The sequence below is a fragment of the Narcine bancroftii genome, chromosome 6 (assembly GCF_036971445.1).
Source record: "Narcine bancroftii isolate sNarBan1 chromosome 6, sNarBan1.hap1, whole genome shotgun sequence".
Lineage (NCBI taxonomy): Eukaryota > Metazoa > Chordata > Chondrichthyes > Torpediniformes > Narcinidae > Narcine > Narcine bancroftii.
Genome location: NC_091474.1, coordinates 13,393,048 through 13,414,125, shown reverse-complemented (window position 1 = coordinate 13,414,125; position 21,078 = coordinate 13,393,048). Strand labels below are relative to the sequence as shown.

General features: G+C 40.0%; 1 protein-coding gene and 1 long non-coding RNA gene across 5 annotated transcripts in view; one reads left to right on the top strand and one right to left on the bottom strand.

Annotated features, from left to right (window-relative positions):
• Positions 1 to 21,078, top strand: part of ptprt (protein tyrosine phosphatase receptor type T) — a 1,055,968-nt gene that overhangs the window by 121,459 nt on the left and 913,431 nt on the right. The window contains exon 1 of one of the 2 annotated variants that reach the window (XM_069884018.1): positions 16,612 to 16,989. The exons of the other annotated variant lie outside the window; for it this stretch is intronic. The gene's annotated coding sequence lies outside the window, so the exon portion shown is untranslated. Of the gene's footprint in view, positions 1 to 16,611; positions 16,990 to 21,078 lie in introns of those variants that run through there. 2 annotated transcript variants of the gene reach the window in all.
• Positions 1 to 21,078, bottom strand: part of LOC138735727 (uncharacterized) — a 67,168-nt gene that overhangs the window by 38,851 nt on the left and 7,239 nt on the right. The window contains exons 2-3 of one of the 3 annotated variants that reach the window (XR_011339913.1): positions 19,272 to 19,356; positions 12,072 to 12,464 (exon numbers count right to left, since the gene is read on the bottom strand). This is a non-coding gene — a long non-coding RNA (uncharacterized lncRNA). Of the gene's footprint in view, positions 1 to 12,071; positions 12,465 to 19,271; positions 19,357 to 21,078 lie in introns of those variants that run through there. The other 2 variants (XR_011339914.1, XR_011339912.1) reach the window with 2 other exon arrangements.

Here is a 21,078-nt window from a genome sequence, read left to right as displayed (position 1 = left end):
TCGTAGCAGTTGTTCGAATAAAGTTGTGTGAAATAGCAATGGCATCGCCCAGGATGAAGAGTTGGTGGATGCCGCTAGCTGTTGGGATGACTCTCTTAAAGAGTTTCCGTATCCCTACTTAGTAAGAGTGATCACCATCAGAGGCTTTATTTGGTAACTTGGGGGGGGGGGGGTTTAATTACCTATAATGTTATTGTACGTCTTTTGGGTGGCTCCGAGGAGGGAGAGGAAACTGCAGATGCACAATCATTATCAAAAAATGTGACTGAAAATAAAGTAAAATGTTTTAAGGGTTTTATATTCATGTATGTGACATTTGTTCAGTGTAAGTACAGTATTTTTGTCTTTTGTCTTTTAAACTGTATATTATTAATTCAGGTGTATTAATTAGGCATTATAAGAATAAGTCTCAAGCAACTGGAAAATACATTAATCCGGCATTTACCAATCCCCATAGGTGCCAGATACTTGGGGTTTTACTGTAGCAGTGCATGTGAAAATTGTAAGAACAAAAAAAAAATTCTGGAAAATTACCACGTATTATTACAGGGTCCCATTTATTACAATCTTTGTACTTGTGAATGACAGATGCCCTGTGTCTTCATGGAATAATGAAAGATAGGATTGGTGCAAAAAATCTTAACTGTAAAGGGATCTGTTCTACATTCTGAGAATCACAATTCCAATCAAATGTTTGCTATATAAACATGAATATTTTTCCCTTTTTAATTCCATTTCTTGAAGGGTACAGCATAAAATGAAATTGGACTACTTGGCTTATCAAGAATGCTCTCCACAAATCACACACAAGGAGCTTTGTCCAGGATCTTCATTAATCACTTTCAAAAATGGAAATAGCTGATTGAAAAGCTGACTCTGCAGTCACTTACTCACTACACTGTGTTCAACCAACCAGTTTCTTTTGTAATGTTTTAGGCTGTTATCTATCACTTCAGTAATCCAAAGGTGCTTGTTTCTCTGGACCAACATCCGATTCTCCTGTGCCTGAGGAAGCAGCTATCGTAGTGTGCCCAGCTTGAAAGAAGCCTTCAATTATACATTCTCTAAAACCCTGACAGTCAAGACATAGTCAGATATCTGATGGTGAATCACAATATTCAAGTCTATTTTTTCACTGAAACTCCTTTCTCTTTTTACAATCCATTTTATCTTCAGTACCAATCAAAATTGTGGTAACATTAAAATTATTTGTATACTTAATCATTTTGGAAATTAAGAAAAAAACTGCTCATTTCTCATGCATATAAAAATATTATTATGAAAAATATTATTGGGACACAGTATTGGAGACAAGGATCTGAACTGGTAAATGCTTTGAATCATTGTTCCGCTCCGCTCCACCATCAGACTCCTCAACAACAAACTGAATCGATTAATTGCGATTTAACAGAGAGAAAAAAAGGCCTAGTTTCCTAAATAGTCTGAATGTGAGTGTGGAGGATATAATGGGTTCGCCCTCTGTGTACTTCAGGTGAATGTGGAAGACAGTTGGCTGTTGATTTGCTGTCAGCCTGATTTGCATTATCAATTGCACCAAGCTAATTTTGCAATTTTTTCCCCTCATTGATGTTTGTTTTTCAACATATTTTGTTAATAACATGGAAATATTATTCATGAGGATTAGTAATGCTGGAATTGCAGTCAAAATCCACTGCCGCTCATTTGCCATTGCTTATCTTTCATGATTATACATATTTGAGACAGATTAGAGGAAGACAATTTATACCTGTTGGCTGGTAGAGACTTCAAATACTGGGATATCTTTCATGAGAGCAGAGATGGAACAGGATTATTTCTTAATTAGTGTTTGATGAAATGAACGAGAAATATTGAATGTTACCCTTTTGGATGAGCCAGACAAGTTCAGTGTATACATTTGATTAAAACTACCTTAGAAATAGTTTTCTGTTGGCACACAGCTGCATGTGAAACATTCAATGCCATGTCTTTCCTGTCCTCAAGAAGATTGCTGTTCCAGGACTTCTGAAAGCTCCTCCTCCTTCAGGAAACATGGCTTCTGGTCGGTAATAAGGGATGGAGCCCTTGCACTTATTGTCTCCATTTCCCACCACGATTGTTCTCACCTGACCCCCACCCATGGACAGAACTGAGAGAGAGACACACACAGAAATGCTGGATGAACTTGTTTTTTGTTAGTGTCTGCAGACTTATGTGCTTTAAACCCCCCCCACCACACTTCTTCGCTCCGTTGTCTTTTACGGAGCCAAAATTAATTCTCACCTTTCTTCTTATCTCATCCAATTAATACCATTTGTCAGTCTGGACTCCTCCTCCTCCTCCCAGTCTTCAGTCTTTGACACCTTCCTGCTCTTTGCTTATACCTTGAGGAAGGTCCTGGGCCTGAAATGTTGGTAATACATCTTTACCTCCTATGGTGACACTGTGAAACTGGCTGAGTTCCACTGGCATTTCTGAGCGTTTTTACGATAATCAGTGCCTGCAGTCTTGCATGTTTCACTCAGAACAGAGAGAGAGTTATTTTGGCCCTCACCTTTCACTCCACTAGTTCCCACTTCCAGTGTATAATCCTTTGCCATTTCCACCAGCTCCAAGAAGATCCCACCACCAGACATATTTTCCCAACCCCATCTCAATTCTGGCTTTCCACAGGAACCACTTGATATGATTTCTCGAGTCCACATCCCTCCAAACTCCCTGGTATTTCCATAAAAGATGCAACCATCTGGTTCCATCAGCTTGTTTTGGTATGGCCTAATCTGTTGTACCTCCTACCACCTAGCAGCCTCTATCTTAATATTCCTCCTCTGTCTCCCTTCCATGGCTCCATCTGTCCAATGTTCCCCCCCCCCCCCCCTCCACCTACTTGCTGCTCTCAACCTTTTTTCACTTCTATCTATTGACCAGCTATCTTCCCTCAACACTTTAGGTCCTGATGCAAGAAGATGACCTGAAGCATTGTCACAGATGTTGCCTTGCCTAATTTATTCTTCCATCATTTTGTTCTTTTGTTCCAATTTTCAGTGCCTGCAGCTTTTTATGCCTACAAAACTGTGTCACAGTTGTGGTTACCAATGGGAAAACACAGAATAGCTGTTATACCTGCTACGCGTGCGTGCGTGCGCGCGCACATTTTCCTTTGCCTGAGATCCATGATCAAATGTCTAAATTTCATTGCAAGTTGTGGGCTGATCAAGTAAACAGAAGTCCAAGTTTGGATGTGAAGTTTGTGCACAGATTTTAAACAGTGGGTGACAATCAGTAATGAAGTTTCCATGACCTACTAGGTGCATTGATAGTTTTGTGCAAATTGTCATTGTTGCCAGAGTTGATGCCTCATTCCTGATCTTATTATAAGATGTTCTTAGTTTTTGTGTGAGTAATCAGAATTGAAATGGTTGGCCACTTGTGTATCCACAGGAGTCATCTACTGCATCCAGTGCTCCCATTGTAGCCTTCTCTGGACGTAGATTAGGAGATTGCCTCGCTGAGCACCTTCGCTCTGTTTGCATCAGTTGGCCAACCATTTCAATTTTGCGTCCCACTCCCACGCTGGCATGTTTGTCCACACTTCATGTACTGTCCGACCATGACAACCCATAAATTGGTGGAGCAACACTTAATTTTCCATCTGGGCGCTCTCCAATCGGATGGCATTAACATCGACCTCTGGATTCTGCTTGCCTGCTCCCCATTCCCCTTCCCTTCCCGCCTTCTTTGTCTTCTTCCCTCCAGCTCTCCATCCTTTTCCCTCTCCATTCTCAGAGCCATTGCCCCTCCTTCTGCCTCCTGGTGACCTCACTCCCTTTTCCACCTATTACCTCCTGCCTTTGAGAATGTGCTTCTCCCCCCACCATTTTTTTCAGACACCTGCCTATATTTTTTTCATATCCTGATGAAGGGCTCAATCCCGAAACATTGATTATGTATCTTTATACTTGCGCTATAAAGTGCATTATTTGACCTGCCGAATTTCCCCAGCAGTGTGTTTTTAAAATAGTGGCAGATTATTGAACATTTTTGTTTTCTGAACTAATTTAATAAGGTGTTCTGTTTTTCACTTGGAGCTGTGATCAATAATTTCAAAGCCAATTACTTTATTTTGTTGCATTTGGTGTATTGGTGAGGCGTTCTTTACGTCAGTGAGTTCAAATGCAGATTGGATGACCACTTTGCCGAACACCTGTGGGTGAAGCATTCATTTCCAGCAACCAACCATTTTCTCACAGACACAGAACACTACAGAAACAGGCCCTTTGGCCCACCTAATCCATGCCAAACTATTATTCGACAGAATCCCATCAATCTATACCTTGACCATAGCCCTCCATACCCCACCCATTCACATATCCAATTTTATCTTCAATGTCAAAATCAAATCCACATACACCACTTCCACTGGCAGCTCATTCCATCCAATCACCTTAAACATTTTACCTTTCATTCATATCTTCCCAATCTTGTCGCACCTAACCACAGTGGAAAATGTCTGCTTGCATTTACCCTATCCATACTCTTAATTTTGCCTCTATAAAGTCTCCCCTCATTCGTGATGCTCCAGGAAATAAAGCCATGACCTGTTCAACCTTTCCTGATAACTCCTCAAGTCCTGCTCCATCCTTGTAAATTTTTACTGTACTCTTTCAATCTTATTGATACCTCTCCTGTTGGTAAGTGACTAAAACTTCACACAATACTCCAAATTTAGCCTCACTAGTGTCTTGTACAAATTCAATATAACACCCCAACTCCTGTATATTAAACTGATTTACGAAGGCCAACGTGGCAAAAGTTCTCCTCATGATCTTATCTTCTGGTAACTCCACTTTCAGGTGGATCCCTGGTGTGGGTGGAGGTATGGGCACAAGTGTGGCACCTCCTGCGGCCACTGGGGAAGTGCTGGGGGTCATCCCCGAATAAAAGGTGCAACGAGGAAGGGGAGGCGAAAGGGAAGGAAAACAAGCTGACAGGCATCAGGTGGATGCAGGTGTGAGGGGGAAGAAGAATTGGGGGTAAGCAGAGGGCTCAGAAAGATTGCTTTTTGATAGGAGAAAAAGGAGGAATGTGCACGAGGAAGTCACGGAGGGAATGGTCCTGACAGAAGGCAGAGAGGGGAGAAGAGGGGAAGATGTGTCTGGTAGTGGGATCCTGTTGTAAATGTTGGAAATTCAGGAGGATAATGTGTGGGATGTGGAGTCTGGTGGAGTGGATGGTAAAGACAAGGTGAATCCTGTGTTTGTTGCATCTGTGGGCAGAGGGGTCCAGGGCAGATGAGTGGGAAATGGAGGAGATGCAGGTGAGGGCTGAGGGGAAGCCACATTTGTGGAAGAAGGTAGACATTTCAGAAGATCTGGACTGGAAGGCCACATCTTGCCATCAGAGACAGAGAAATTGAGAGAAGGAGATGGGATCCTTGCAGGGGACAGTGTGCAAAAAAGTATATTCGCGGTAATTGAGGGAGTTGGTGGGGTTGTAATGAATGTCAGTGGAAAGCTTGTCCGCCAAGATAGAGTCAGAGAGATACAGAAAGAGGAGTGTTTTGTTGAAGGTGGACCATGTGAGTTTGAGATCAGGGTGGAAGTAGGCAGCAAAGTGAATGAAGTTGACTAGCGCATCGTGTGTACATGAAGCAGTTCCAATATAGTCATCAATATAATGGAGGAATTGAGGGGCCTTGCCTGTATAGGCTTGCAGCATGGATTGCTCCATAAAGCCCACAAACAGGCAGGTGTAGCTGGGACCAATGTGGATACTAATGGCTACTCCTTTGATTTGGTGGAAGTAAGAGGAGTCACTTCTATCCTCCATTATAATGTAAACTACATCAGAGCTGCCTTATGCATGTTAGTAATGAACAATTAATGTGGGCCTTGCCAATGAAGCCCACATACCATGAATGAATAATACTAAATTTGTGGCAGTGATGAAAGGCTGTCCACAAATCTGGATTTACTTCATGCTCAAGGGAATACACGAAATACATGAGCTTGAGAAGCAAAACTGGCTAGAGTGATCATCAGTTCATTCAGCTAAATAGATATACACTGGATCACTTGCATTTTGTTGAATGGGCCATAATTAATTAACTGCAAGTTGAAAGAATTCTGGAAGAATCTGCTTCATAATATAAATGACAGCTCCAGACTAGAAAAGCATTTTCACTTGAAGCAACTGTGCACTATTGTTTTGGTAGCTCTGAAGAAAACAAAGAACCTCATATTAATGGATTAAAGCATTTTACAACCAATAAATAAGACAGATGAGAAGACTAAAAAATCATCAACCAAAGCGAATGAAGGTGGGGATGCTTATCAAGTCGATTAACTTCTATAATTGGGCAAACTGTCAACATTTCAGATTTGTACCCTTCCTTATAATCAGCCAGGAAAAAAAAAGCACCAACATTTTCAGTGGAACTAGGAAGAAATCATGGGGGCAAAATAAAAAATCATAAGTAAAACTTGAATGGAAAGGACACGTGCAATTATGATATTGTTGCAAGATGGACAAGACTGGCATCTTAATGTTCTGGGGTTCCGTTGCTTCAGATGTGATGGAGGGGGAGAGATGAAAGGGGAAGGAGTGGCATTGCTTTTCAGGGAAAATAACTCAGTGGTGTGAAATCAGGACAGCCAGGAAAACGTCTACAGAGGTCACATGGGTGGAGTTGAGGAATGGGAAAGGTGTGACCACACTAATAGAGCGGTATTATAGACTGCCTAGTAGAGAGCATTGGAGGAGCAAATCTGCAGAGAGATAGCAGACACTATCAGGAAGGCAAAAAGACATAAGGTTGCTCTGGCAGATAATACGAAGGTTACCCCGAAGAGATTCTATAAGTATATTAAGAATAACAGGATAGTAATGGACAAAATTGGTCCCCAATACGAAAGGTCATAGTTTTAAGCTGAAAGGGGAGAGGTTTGAGGCAACATTAAGGTGAAGTGGGTGGAGAGAGTGTGGAATGTGCTGCAATCTGATGTGGTGAATGTGGGCTCATCATGTGTTTTAAGAGTATATTGGATAGGTACATGGATTAGATGACTGGAGGGTTATGATATGTGAGCAGGCCAGTGGGACTAGGGAGATGATGGTCAGCACAGACTAGAGGGGCTGAATGACCTGTTTTCTGTGCTTGTGTTCTATGGAAGAGTTGATGCAATGCACAAAAGATTATGGAGATACTCAGCAGGACCCACAGTGACCAAAGGAGGTAAAAGGCAGTGGATGTGTCAGAGCTGAGCCCTTCTTTGAGAGTAGTGAAAATCAGGTGCATGCCTGAACAAAAGGTGCAACGGGGAAGGGAAGGCGAAAGGGACAGGCATCAGGTGGATGCAGGTGTGAGGGGGAAGAAGAGTTGGGGGTAAGCAGAGGGCTCAGAAAGATTGTTTTATGATAGGAGAAAAAGGGGGAATAGGGTGGGGAGCAGAAGGAAGGGAGGCAGAGGAATGATGGGAAGTGAGAGACCAGGAGATGGGGTTAAAGAAAATTAGAGGTGGTTGGCTGGGAAATGCTGAGATGGAATACTTCCACTAATGGAAGTATTGGAACTCTGCTTGCTAGATGATATAAAAGTTCATTGGTGTGAAATTGTGCACAAAAGAACGGAAAGGACATTTAATAAAGCAGGAACCCGGGAATAGCTTTGTGAAACCCTTCGGAATTTGCTGGAGTTGCCCATGGCTAATGACAGTAGCTTTTCTTAAATAGGCAATTGTCGCAGCTGTTTAGCCTGCAGCAAAATCTCACTAACAGCAAAGAGGTGAAGGACCAGTCCATCGATTGCTTGAAGAAGTGTCAGAATAGTGTGACGGGATCTTTAATCCTTCCAAATCCGCAAAGCAAACAGATGATGCCTTGGTTCAATTTCTAATCCATGTATTGGCAACTGCAATATTTCTGTTTTGTAGCAAAATGTTGATCCAGATAATGGAAAGTGGTTTGGTACCTACAATGTTTTGGTTTGAGTCATTACATCTGTGACTGATCTAAGCAGAGGTGATGATACCTTCCAATCAAAGATGATGAATCTTTCCAGTTCTCCAACTGTTGGGATCATAATTTCGAAATTAAAAGAAAATCTTTAGATAATGTGATGATGGATAGTAAAACCCCCATTATCCAGAATTCAAGCAACTGGCAAAAAATAATTGAGGAAAATAAATAGGTAAAAAATATGGAAGTTTAAAATTGGCATGCCTCGCCATTAGTTTGCCAATCCATGCAATACACAATCTCAAGCAACCAGAAAATTCACTTATCTGGCATCTACCTATCCCCATAGGTGCCAGATACCACAGATTTTAATGTACATTATTTTATTGACATTGCTGGTTTTTAATTTCTGGTAGAAAATGTTGGATAAATCTGAAATTAATTCCACCCCTCAATTGCTACTTTTCTCCTCAAATTATTATGTTAATGTAATTTGGTAGTTCACTTTTTGTGGACACTTTTTCTTGTGTCAAAATGTATGCATTTCTAAATGGTCTAACATCTGCTTTAAAGCAGATTAGGCACCTTTATTCCCAAATGACCTATCTGTTAATTTGCATAACAAGATATTTTCAATTATAACAATTTGTTCATTCTGGTCTCATGTGTCTGTATTTCTTATATAAAACTAACAAAGTTGTGTTGGTTTTAGTTTGAGTTGCTGTAAGTCAGTAGATTGGTGGATGTTGGTCAAGGTTCCCAGCTGAATAGGTTGAGTATTAACAACAGGGGTATATAGTGGTATATAGAAGAAGAAAGAAAAAAAAAAGAAAGATATAGTGGTGTCCAAGTGAGAACTGGATCACCATATTATTTAAATTGGATTGGGTTCTCCCAGTCTGATTGCCTGTGCTGGGACATTGAAAAGGTAGATTGTCTTTTAATAATGTGGAAAGCCCTCTCAAGCTTTGGGACATCTACATTCTATTGATAGCACAGACTTTGACTGAAAATGATAGGATTGATATGCAGGCCTGTTCTGCTCCTTTGGTGGATACTACTCTGTGCGTGCGTGCGTGTGTGCGTGGTGTGTGTGTGTGTGCAGATTCCTTCATGTTGTAGAATGTCAGAATGCAAAAAAAAGTTTTAATTATGCAGTTTACAGTAAGTTCTGGATTTTTATGTTAACTTTATATTTCAATTTGTAGACAAATATGTTGGGAATAATTTCAAATCATTGTATGTTGTGAGATATCTGAAATTTATCTTTATTTTTTAAAGATAAGATGGATAAGGATATTGTAACTGTGATCAATTCAACTATATTTTGAGTATGTTACAGATTTTTTTTCTTGATGTCAATTCTTTTCTTACATTCTTTTCAGTAGATTTTCATGCCCAAGAAATATATTCTATCACTGGAATCTGGTTAGCCAGTGCCATTCATTTTTCACTCTTAAAGAGGGAATCACTGTCTTGCTTGTGACTGTATTTATTGTTTTCAAACAGAAACTGTTTGATACAAGACCTCTCCTTTCAATTATCTTTTCATTTTATTTATTCCCTGTGAGCAGGCAACTGACCTGGCATAACAATAGAAGAGCAGGTGAAATTGGAATTCAGATTTGTAATGTATTGAACTTTTTACATTTTAGTTCTTCCAAAATATTGAACAGTCATTAACTGGAAAGCTTTCGATGCACATACATTTCTTTGAAAGAAATCTAGGAAGTGTCAGTACCTCCATGTAAGATGTTTACTACATTTGGTTCCTTTACACAAGGCTCTGTTGTCTCCAGAATGATTGAATCATTTCTGTCAGAAAGATAAATATCTTTTTCTATCTTGCACAGAGTAAGATTACACAATTTCCAATTAATTTTTTTTTTGTGGTGTTGTTTGAGCACAAGAGGTGGGTTGGAATTGGCCAAGACAAAGTGAGTACATCTTCCAAATAATTCAGTCCAACTTGGCAGATGGGGCATATCATCAAAAACCATCATCTCTGGCAGTGCCACATTGCCTTATTACTGCACTGGCATATGACCAAAGGTTACAAAGTCAGGACAATCATAGAATCAGACAGCATGGAAAAAGGCCCTTTAACCCAACTCATCCATGCTGTCCCAGTGGGCAATCTGGGCTAGCCTTATTTGCATTCTGTATTTGGCCCATTTTTGTCCAAGTCCATGTATCTGTGCAAATATTCTTTAAACATTGTAATTTCAACTGCTACAAGTCTGTAATCAAAGGTTCAAGGATTTACTCCCAGAATCTACTTGCTCTGCAACTGTGAACTGAGCAAAGCTAAAAAGTTAAGTGTAAGCAAGTTTAAAGATATGCACAAATGACAAGTATTTAATTTATTGTGTGTCCATTTACTGTGAGTAAATTGTATTTGATATAAATAAGACTATTTTTCTTTGGGTCTGGGATGCTGAAAATCCTCATGAGAAACATAATGTACTGCAATTCAAAGTTTGCAAGTAAAAATCTTACTTTCCATTGAGTTAGCATTTACTAGAATTCGCACATGATTTGTTACAGGTGCCAGGGATAATAACACTGCATGTGGTTCAACCCTTCAAAATGAAGAGACAGTCTAATAACAGTGCCCATGGCATGGTACTTCATGCAGTGGACTGTAGGGAAAACAAAATGACTCAGTATGCATCATGTTTGATGGATAGATGTTTATGTGTTTTCCTCGTGTGAGTCATTGGGTATTACAACTGGAATTGATGATAGGATACACCAACAGCATTCTAAAAACTGACTGGCAGATATCCAACTGATGCTCTCTGAACAGATTACTCTCAGCAGAGCACAACATCACTGTTTAGTTATTGTGCAAAAAGTGGACTGAAACTATTAGCCATCAAAATAACAACCAAAATTAATTTACATGCAACTTTTCTTGTTCTCAATATAAAATGATGAACACAACATTAAACACTGTTGACCAAACTATTGCTGAAACAAATCTGTTTTATTTTAAATAACAGATTTTTATGGTGCTTTGAGTTATATAGAACCAGGAAAAATAGTCTATGTCAGGGTGATTATTCTGGAGCAAGGGAAAAGAATGCAAAGTTGGATGAAATGGTAACATTCGAACAAAGAATGATTGAAACTTTGTGTCTGACGCCAACTTATTAGCCTTGTAGCCCAACCATATTCTTAACTAATTTACCTTTGAGCCATGGGCAAAGCCAAAATAATGGGCAAAATTAGCTGTGTAGTAAATTGCCAGCAATAACCACTGTATGCATTAAAAATTAAAACACAATGCTGGAGAAACTCAGCAGGTCAGACAGTGTCCTTTATATAAGAAATGGTAAAAATATGTACTCAACGTTTTGGGCTTTAGCCCTTCATCAAGGTATGGAAAATGTTGGCAGGCATCTGAATAAAAGGGTAAGGGACAGGTGTGGTCACAAGGCAGGAGGTAATAGGTAGAGAAGGGAGGGATGGTTCAGTGAATAGAAGGGAAGAACTGGAGAGCTGACAGAGGGAAAGGAGAGCAGGTTAGCAGAAACTGGAAAAGTTGATGTTAATGCCATCCATCTGGAGAGTGCCCAGATGTTGCTCCTCCATTTTATGGATGGTCTTGTTGGGATAGTACACGAGGCCTGAGGCAGAGGTTGAATCAAATGCAATAACTATGTTTTAGAGGCATTTGGACACGTATTTGAACAGTGAAGGCTGCTAACCCAGTGCAGATTAGTGTTGCTTTATGCAAAAGGGACAGCATGGATGGGATGGGCCAAAGAGCTCACTTCTATTCTGTGCAACTCCATGAATCTCTGTGTAAATGCAGGATGTGTGATGAAGATCAGTGAATGGTTGGCCTGTTTTGTTACAGGAATGGTGATATAGATTTGGAGACAAAGATTTGGAGGAAAGAAAAGAATGAATAATACATTCTTGGGTTCAGAAGGAAGAAAATATTGTAATGGCTGGGCAATTTTGAACAGTGAAAGTACAGCACTGGGGATCGAATTAAGAACATGATTGGAAAATGACGGACTGAATATGTCTGTCTCTTTTACTTGATTCTCACAAATGTGGCCAAAGTGAAGAAAAAAGATGGAGGAGAAAATGTTCAAGCAATTACATAGTTTCAAAGACTCTGGTTGCAGCAATGAAAAATGTCATTTATTCTGATAATGACTGGAATAATGTTAGTGTTAAAGGCAAAGAGAGGAAATAACCAATGAATATGTTAAAAAATGTTCAGGTTGCAGTGGAAATGTGCTGATCGAGAGAGTCTACTTCTTCTGGCTATCCAGCCCATAGGATGATAATGGTTCCTTTCTATCAGTTTGATGTGTGTGTCCTGAAGGGGCTGTACAACCTGATCCTTGACAGGGCCTGGTTGCCACATACTTGGCAGGTGAGGCCTGGAGGGGCAGCAGGGGCAAAAGCTGTTGTGACGCTTCCTGTACCTTTCGCCTCTTTGAGCTTGTCTTCGGCAGCTTCCACACCTTTTCAGTGTCCCTCCACTGCGAGCGATCTTGGGCCAGATCCTCCCATGTTGATGAGGTAATATCAGAGTAAAGTGTACACATAAGTATATTGATAAAGTTTCAGGTATTCAAATTCTTTTTTGCCCCAGACTCTTTGTCTTGGGAGACAACACACTTGGGTTATTTGGGGATGACTACTCTCAAAATCGTAGGAAGACAAATTATACTTAGAGGTTGGAAGAATTTGGGGCGGGAGGCCATTATTTCAGGAGTGGGCGTCAGAATTGGGCAAAGTGCCAGCGTTTGTACACGCAAACAATTTGATAAATTGGACTTCTATACACAAAAATGGGGCAAATATCTAGGTTTCCTGGGGGAGGGGAGGGGGTGGAGGATTAGAGGTGGATAAAGTGATGAAGCATATTAATGAAAGGCTGTTTTTTTTCTGTCATTAGAGGTCTAAATAGACAGATATGGTGTTTTTATTGATATTTTTGCAGCCATGTTTGTTTCTATTTTATGGATAAGTTTGTGACTTACAATTTACATAATGTTAATGCCCCCCCCCCCCCCCCATTGACATGATCTACTGGGATCATTGTCTAAAGAGAGCACGTAAAATCATTGAGGACCCCTTCCATCCTGCATCTTTCAGCTGCTCCCGTTGGGAAAGAGATACAGGAGGATCAGAGCCAGCTTCACCAGGCTGAGGAACAGCTTCTTCCCGCAGGCAGTGAGAATGCTGAATGGCCAAAGGAACCACCTGAGCCTTCAATATTTACTAAATTAATATTTACTAAAATAATATCTTTCTTTATGTATGTATAGTTGTCCTGTTTCTCTATATGTGTGTTACGACTGCATCTTTTGAACTGAAGACCGGAGAACACTGTTTCGTCAGGTTGTACTTGTGCAATCAGATGATAATAAACTTGACTTATTAAAAAACAGAAGTAGATTTTCTCGTGAAAGCAGAGAGCCTGGCGAAGCTCAAAATAAGTACTTTGGACTGCCTGCCAAAGAGGATTGGTTGTGCCCTGTACAGGAGTAAAGTAATCGGCAGAGGTTAAAACGAGGGCAGCCGCTGGTTGGTGCACATTGCTTATAGACAGGATGAATCGTAAATTACAACGTGATGTAAGAATGGAAAGTGCAGAAACTGGCATCATCATTTTCTAATCAATAGCTATGAGGTTGGAGGACTGCAAATATTACACACTATTTTTACAAAGGGAGAGGGGTAGACCCTGTAATTACAGACCAGTGTAGGGCAAGGAAACACCTTCAGAAGAGATTAAATTCAAACCATGTTCAGTATTGGTTTTATGTAAATTAATTTTGGCAAAGGCTTCTGAGAATGTATCAGGGTACAGAATATTCAGAAGTTGGAATGGATGGGTAGTGAAGGAAACGCAGGAGAGAATTAACGTGGGAACAAACCCCGGGAACCCAAGGCAGAGAAGATGAAGACTAAATAGTTTTTTTTTAAACTGCGGAAAGTTGAAGTTGGCATCATCCAAAAGTTTGTAACAAAGCCACTTTTGACATTAATGGCAAGTACATCTTGGCATTGCAACAGTGAGGAAAATGCTCACAGATTCTTGAGGATGCCCAAAGTGCAGAAAGGTGCAGTGATATCGGAAAAATTAGGTCAGACCTGAAACAGGCATTGATCATTTGCATATGTTAAGGATTTAGCATCTGGTTAAAGATCCTTCTAAGCTATTTGTCTTCTCTGAGCAGTACAGGAGCAGGCATTTTTTTTAAGGCAGTAACAACTGATAGCACCTGGTATATTCATTTACTGATGCAGCGAGCCATTTTAATTAGCAACATTAACAAGCTCTGTTCATGAGGAGGAAGTAGAACACATCTGGTGTTGCGCTCTGCACGAACAGCTCTTCAGAGAAAGAATCCAATGTGGCAGAAAAAAAGGACATAATTTTTGGTGTTTTTGATTCTAATGAATTGTAGGTAATCACTTGGGTATATTGAATTGGAAATGGTAATATCCCAACATTTCAAATCTAAGGTTGGGAGTATAGAATGATAGTTCACTTGAAAAAATTCATGAAGAGGGTTAACAATTCATTCACACAAGTCTAAAAGAAGTGTTGCAGTCCGTAAAAACACACAGAAATGTTGGAGGAACTCAGCCAGTCTCACAGTGTCCATAGGAGGTAAAGATATAGTACTCATGTTTTGGGTTAAATTTCTTTGCTTATTCCTCAAAGAAGGGCTCAGGCCCGAAAAGTGGGAAATAAATCTTTACCTCCTATGCTACTAGTTCTTAACTTTTGTTTATTTCCACTCACATACCACTTTAAGTATTCCCTATTGTTATAAGATCAAACCAGCAACTACAAAGAAGGCATATCACACGGGGGTAAAGATGAACAATTACTTTATTAACAAAACTTCACCTTCACTTTAATTCAAAATCCCCCCCTTTTATAATAATGCCCACTGGTTACTATGTAAATCTCTATAACAGTGTAAAACTAATAAATTCCCCAGCCTAAATATAACAATATATATAAAATAAATATATATATAAAATAAAATAAATATAACCAACCAGCCCACAGAAAAACTCAGACACAAAACACACAAGACTCACAAAACTTCTATCTCAACTGAAGCAAAGATCATAAACAAAATTCAGTTTGTTTGGTAAACTGAAACCACAAGATCTTTGAGAGAGAGAGAGAGAGAGAGAGAGAGCACAAAATTTGAAGTTGTCTTCTTGTGTTGCTTGCAGAGAGAGGAACCACTGACTTGGTCTAGATCCTTCTGGCTGCCTTTGGAATGTTCATCCCTTTTTGAAATCCCAACATTCTAAACTGTCTTCCAGATAATGACTCATGTTTTGGGCCTTATTCCACTCCACAGCACCCCCAGTGGTGGTTTATCGTCCAAGACCAGAAATCTTTAGATAATTTTCTGCACGTGTTTAGTCCGTCTTCCACGCTCTCAACATTCCACCGTGGCTCTCTAAGGCAAACTGTCACTTTTCAACACAAAACCACACAACACGTAGGCCGATACTCAACACAGAACTCTGTAACACTATGTCATAGGTGCACTGTGATTACTAAAGGATTACTTAAGGTGGTATGTGGGTAGAAAGAAAATGTTTGAAAATCACTGTCATAATCATACATAATTGACTCGTTATGTGCACGGTTTCATAGCTCCAAAGGAAGTGAGCCAACTTTCCCCTTTTTTTCTCAAGCAAAATGTTTCAGTAACAACTGAGTCCGGAGCAGTGATTCTCAACCTTCCCTTCCCACTCACATACCACCTTAAGCAATCCCTTACTGATCACAGAGCACTGATTGCATAGGGATTACTTAAAGTAGTATGTAAGTGGAAAGAAAAAGATTGAGAACCACTGTCCTATGCACTCTGCGAGACCGGCTGAGATCCTCCAGCATATCTGTGTGTTTTTAACTACAATCAGTGTCTGCAGACTTTTGTGTTTCACTTGTATAAATTTGGGCACATTTATGAATACCTAGTGTCAATCATGAAAATCTTTTTCATTTGTCAGTGGTAATTTAGTTTTTTTTAACTGCAATTTTCTAGAGTAAAAATTCCACCAAATGGTGTTAAGAGTAGGGCAACAATATCCCAGTGATATTTTCAAACTTGCCCTAAAGCCAGACTGTTTGAAGGTCAAGCGGTCAAGTTGCAATGTCCTTCCTGCCTCTCATCTCCTGCAACTTTTGAAATTTCCATCAAAGTGTTATTATCACTTGTGGAGGTGTTTTAATGGAGGAAGTGTGAAGCAACTTTCAAGTCAACATATTAACTTTAAAAAGTAGCACAAACAATCTGCATTTAATACACATTATCAATTATTCTGAAACATTTTATCATCAGTTTTTGGAAGAGCTCCTGTGCTTGGATGAATACATCTCTAGATCGTTGGAACAGAAATTCAGTGATTGCTGTATCTTTTCTGTGGATGGATCTGTTAACATAATTACATCATAATATCGCGGCTCTGATAGCTTAGTGGTAAGAGTTTGGTCTTTTAAACCAGAGGTTGCGAGTTTGTTCCTCCCTGGGACCTCATTTCTGTGAGGGGCACTTGACAAAGTGGTGATTCTGTCTTCCTTATGTTAAAAGAATTTCATGTATGTTACATTCTAAATGTTGCATTATGTGACAATAATGGAACCTTTACATCAGCAAATTGTTCCTTTCTTCCATGAAAGATTGAAGGACGGCAGTTTGTTCAAGAACTTTTGAGCTTGTGAAAACAGGCAAAATTGTTATGGATGTCGGTGATGGGTCTGGTATTTCCCCCAGAGGGGTTGTAGTCATATGACAGCCATCATCTTTTGAACCAAGTCTTAATCCTCTGGATGATCAGCAAGTTCTCGTGGAAATTGTTTGTTGTATTTGTATTTTTAATGAACAATGAGTCACTTGAAATGCTTTTGCCGAATTCTCAGATCAAATTCCAAAGTGAGGATTTAATCCACTGCAAAATGACAAGGTTGTCATGGTCGTGTACTTACCTTTGTCAGGAGGAGGAGGGAGAGTGTCAGGATCACCCATGTGAACCAATGAGAAGGTCAGAGGAATTTAGCTGGGTGGTGTTTGGGGAGTTAAAGAATGCAATGTTGTGTCTCATGAATAATAAAAAGAAAGTTGACTTCACGGTGAGCTGAAGGAAATGAGTGAGTATATTCTTTATTTGTCTGTAAGCTGTGTAAATCAGTGCCGTTACAAGGTCCATTTGAACAAAATGATGAGAATATTGTTGAATTAATCTATTTTAATGAACAACCAAATTTCTCAGCTCAAATCAACAACAATATGGTGAAATATGGATATGATTAAATATGTAAAAAGAATCTCAAGGTTGGGCGTGATGTCACGTTTGTACTCTGACAGGAAATTTGAACTTGGAACTTTTTAAACTTTGAATTCTGAGCCAAATTGCTCAATGTATCAAAACGCTGGCTTCAGTAAGGGGGCAAAATTTTAGGAGCAACATTAGAGGATGCTTCTTCACTCAGAGAGGAGTGGCTGAATGGAATAATCTTCTGGAGGAAATAGTTGTGGCAGAGTCAGTTCTTTCATTTAAGAGGAGGCTGGATATATACATGGATAAGAGGGGGTTGGAGGATTATGGGTAGAGAGTAGGCGGGGGGAGCTAGTGGAGTTGTTTGAGTGAACCAGCATGGACTTGTAGGGCCGAGATGGCCTGTTTCCATGCCACAAACTATTATATGGTAATATATGTAGTCAAAGAGCTTTTTCATTGCATTCTAGTTGGTGGTATCCTTTTCACGCAATCTGATGATAAATAGGTATGGATGATTGGGCAGCTCAACTGACTAAAATTTGTTTCCCCTCCTCAAAGCATCCATTTCACTGTCTCTTCAGATTTATTTATCTACATAGCAAGATTTAATTATTTATTCTAATTTCTAATTACTCCTCATCTGAATATCTGTTGTTTGTGACCTGGTCTTGAGAGCTTGCTATTTATCTTTTTAATGATATTCAATCCATTCTTCTTTAATGGCCCATTCTCACTCATTTTCTTTGAAGACTATAAAATCCAATATTCCTGAATTTTCTTTGGCTTGGCTTCGCGGACGAAGATTTATGGAGGGGGTAAAAAGTCCACGTCAGCTGCAGGCTCGTTTGTGGCTGACCAGTCCGATGCGGGACAGGCAGACACGATTGCAGCGGTTGCAAGGGAAAATTGGTTGGTTGGGGTTGGGTGTTGGGTTTTTCCTCCTTTGCCTTTTGTCAGTGAGGTGGGCTCTGCGGTCTTCTTCAAAGGAGGCTGCTGCCCGCCAAACTGTGAGGCGCCAAGATGCACGGTTTGAGGCGTTATCAGCCCACTGGCGGTGGTCAATGTGGCAGGCACCAAGAGATTTCTTTAGGCAGTCCTTGTACCTTTTCTTTGGTGCACCTCTGTCACGGTGGCCAGTGGAGAGCTCGCCATATAATACGATCTTGGGAAGGCGATGGTCCTCCATTCTGGAGACGTGACCCATCCAGCGCAGCTGGATCTTCAGCAGCGTGGACTCGATGCTGTCGACCTCTGCCATCTCGAGTACCTCGACGTTAATTCCTGAATTAATCCTCTAAAATTGAGAGTCAGCTCCCAGTTTTCTCAGGATCAGATCAATACATTGAATGCTTTCCAATGACCATAAAAAAGGTCTGTGGCCAAACCTCTGAACAACTATGCAGGTGCTGAAATGTGTGGGGAGTGATGTGATTTGGAGTTATGAATCTTCAGAACCTGCTCTACATTCTCTGCTCATTACAGATTTAAAATGAGTCAGATGATGTCAGTATTACTAATATAATAACAAACAGCAAATGCAATCTTGAGCATTGGAAGAAACATAATAAAGGAATAGTGTGAATGGCCAAGAATAAAAATGGTGGAATAGATTTGATAAAAACAGAAAGAGAAATGAGAAAGCTGAATCAAGATCAGATACAAAGGAATGAATTGAAGAAGATTCAGGACTTGATTATTGGTGAATGAAAATTAATTGTGAATATAAGGGAGTTATATAAAAGCACAAAGTATAGCACCATTGGCCTTGCCCTTCATCATTTGTTGCTTTGACAAAGGTGGTGGAATTGATGGCGAAACAATTCATTTTCAACCTGGTTCATTTTGTTTTTGTCTTGCCAGTGATCACACATTATATTAACAGGCTTGCAGTTCTGGACAGAAATTGGCAGTGTGTTCGTTACTTCACATTAATGTTGATTAATTTAATGAAAATATCGATCTCGCTGGGTATTAGCTGTGGGGGGATAGAATCTGATTTTCTGTTGTGCTCTCGGGCTAGTAGTGTGATCAAGAGTGGTCCTTACCCTAGTTACCATAAACACCTTGGACTTGCACCATTAGTAACTAGCTCCAATAGTGTAGTCCCATCCTTTGATGAAGGATGCAGATCTGCATGGAGAAAGGTAAGTGAAACTGAGTTTATTTTTTAAACAAAATATTCATGCTTTTTTAATTAATTTACCTAAATTGAATTTTAAATGAAAATATTTTATTTATAAATATAATATTTCTCACTGTTCAAAACATTTAGAGAGAATGGAAAAACATTTTGACAGCATGTCCGGAAATTATCAGGCCCGAAAGGACAGAGTTGGGAATCAAGTACAATACACAAATGTGCTGGAAAAACTCAGCAGGTCACACAGCATCCATTGGAAGAGAAGGGTGGGGGGTTTTGTTTTGGGCCTGGGTCCTTTCTGAGGAATAAGAAATAAAACAGGCAGACACCTAAATAAAAAGGTGAGGAGGGGTGAAGGGAGAAAGAGGAAGGGGAAGGAGCGCAGGCAAACTGGTAAGAGGTGATCGGTGGATACAGGTGGGAGGGTAGAACAGGAAAACACTGATAAGTGATGGGGAAAGGGCAGAGGGCTAAAAAGGGGTAGCACTCTGATGAGAAGGGAAGGGAAGGGAGTCGAGAGCTGGAAGAAAGGAGTCAGATGTTTGGAAAGAGAGAGGCATGGAGAAGGGATTGATAGAAATTGGAGGTCTATATTAATGCCATCTGATTGGAGACTGTTGAGACGGAATATAAAGTGTTCCTCTAATTTGCAGGTGGCCTTGGTTTGGCAGTACATGTCTGTATGGTAATGGTGTGAGAAGTTAAAATGCTTTCCACTGGGAGGTACTTGCTGTTGCAGTGGACAAAGTGAAGACACGCAATGAAATGACCTCCAACCTTCCTGATGATGCCATATTGGGAGCATAGGATGCAGTAAATGACTCCGAGAGATTCACAAGTGAAGTGTTGTTTCACTTGGAAGGACCGTTTGGAGCCCTGAATAATGTTGAGGGAGGAGGGGTATGTACCAGGGGGATGATTAATGGAAGGGGATAAGTGTGTGAAGGAGACCCAGAGGGAACAGTTCCTATGGAAAGTGGAGAGGGACAGATGTGTCTGGTTGTGTGATCCTGTTGTATGTGGCGGAAATTTCGGAGGATAACATAGAACCGTAGAATAGTACAGCACAAAAACAGGCCTTTCAGCCCTTCTAGTCTGTACTAAACTATTTTTTTGCCTAGTCCCACTGACCTTCATCCAGACCATAGCACCCCATTCCATGTACCACTTCAAACCTTTCTTATATGTCAAAATTAAGCTCGCATTTACCAATTCAGCTGTCGTCTCATTGCACACAGTCAACATATTTTCATGAAGTATACAATGATGTTCCCTTTAAACTTTCCCCTTTCACCTTAAACCCATGACCTCTAGTTTTTTATCTCACCTAACCTTAATGGAAAAAGTCTGCTTTATCTATCCAACATAATTGTGTATACCTCTATCAAATCTCCCCTCGTTCCTCTGTGCTCCAGGTAATAAAGTCCTAAACTGTTTAACCCTTCCCTGTAAAGGAGTTCTTCAAATCCTGGCAATATCCTTGTAAATTTCCACTGCACTCTTTCAATCTTATTGATATCCTTCAGGTAGTTAGGTGACGAAAATTGCACACAATACTCTAAGTTTGGTGTTACTGATGTCTTACAAAACATAACCATATCATCCAACTTCTGTACTCAGTCATTTGATTTATGAAGGCCATTGTGCCAAAAGTTCACTTTACTATTCTTTCAACCTTTCACACCTCTTTCAGGGAATTATGTATCTGTATT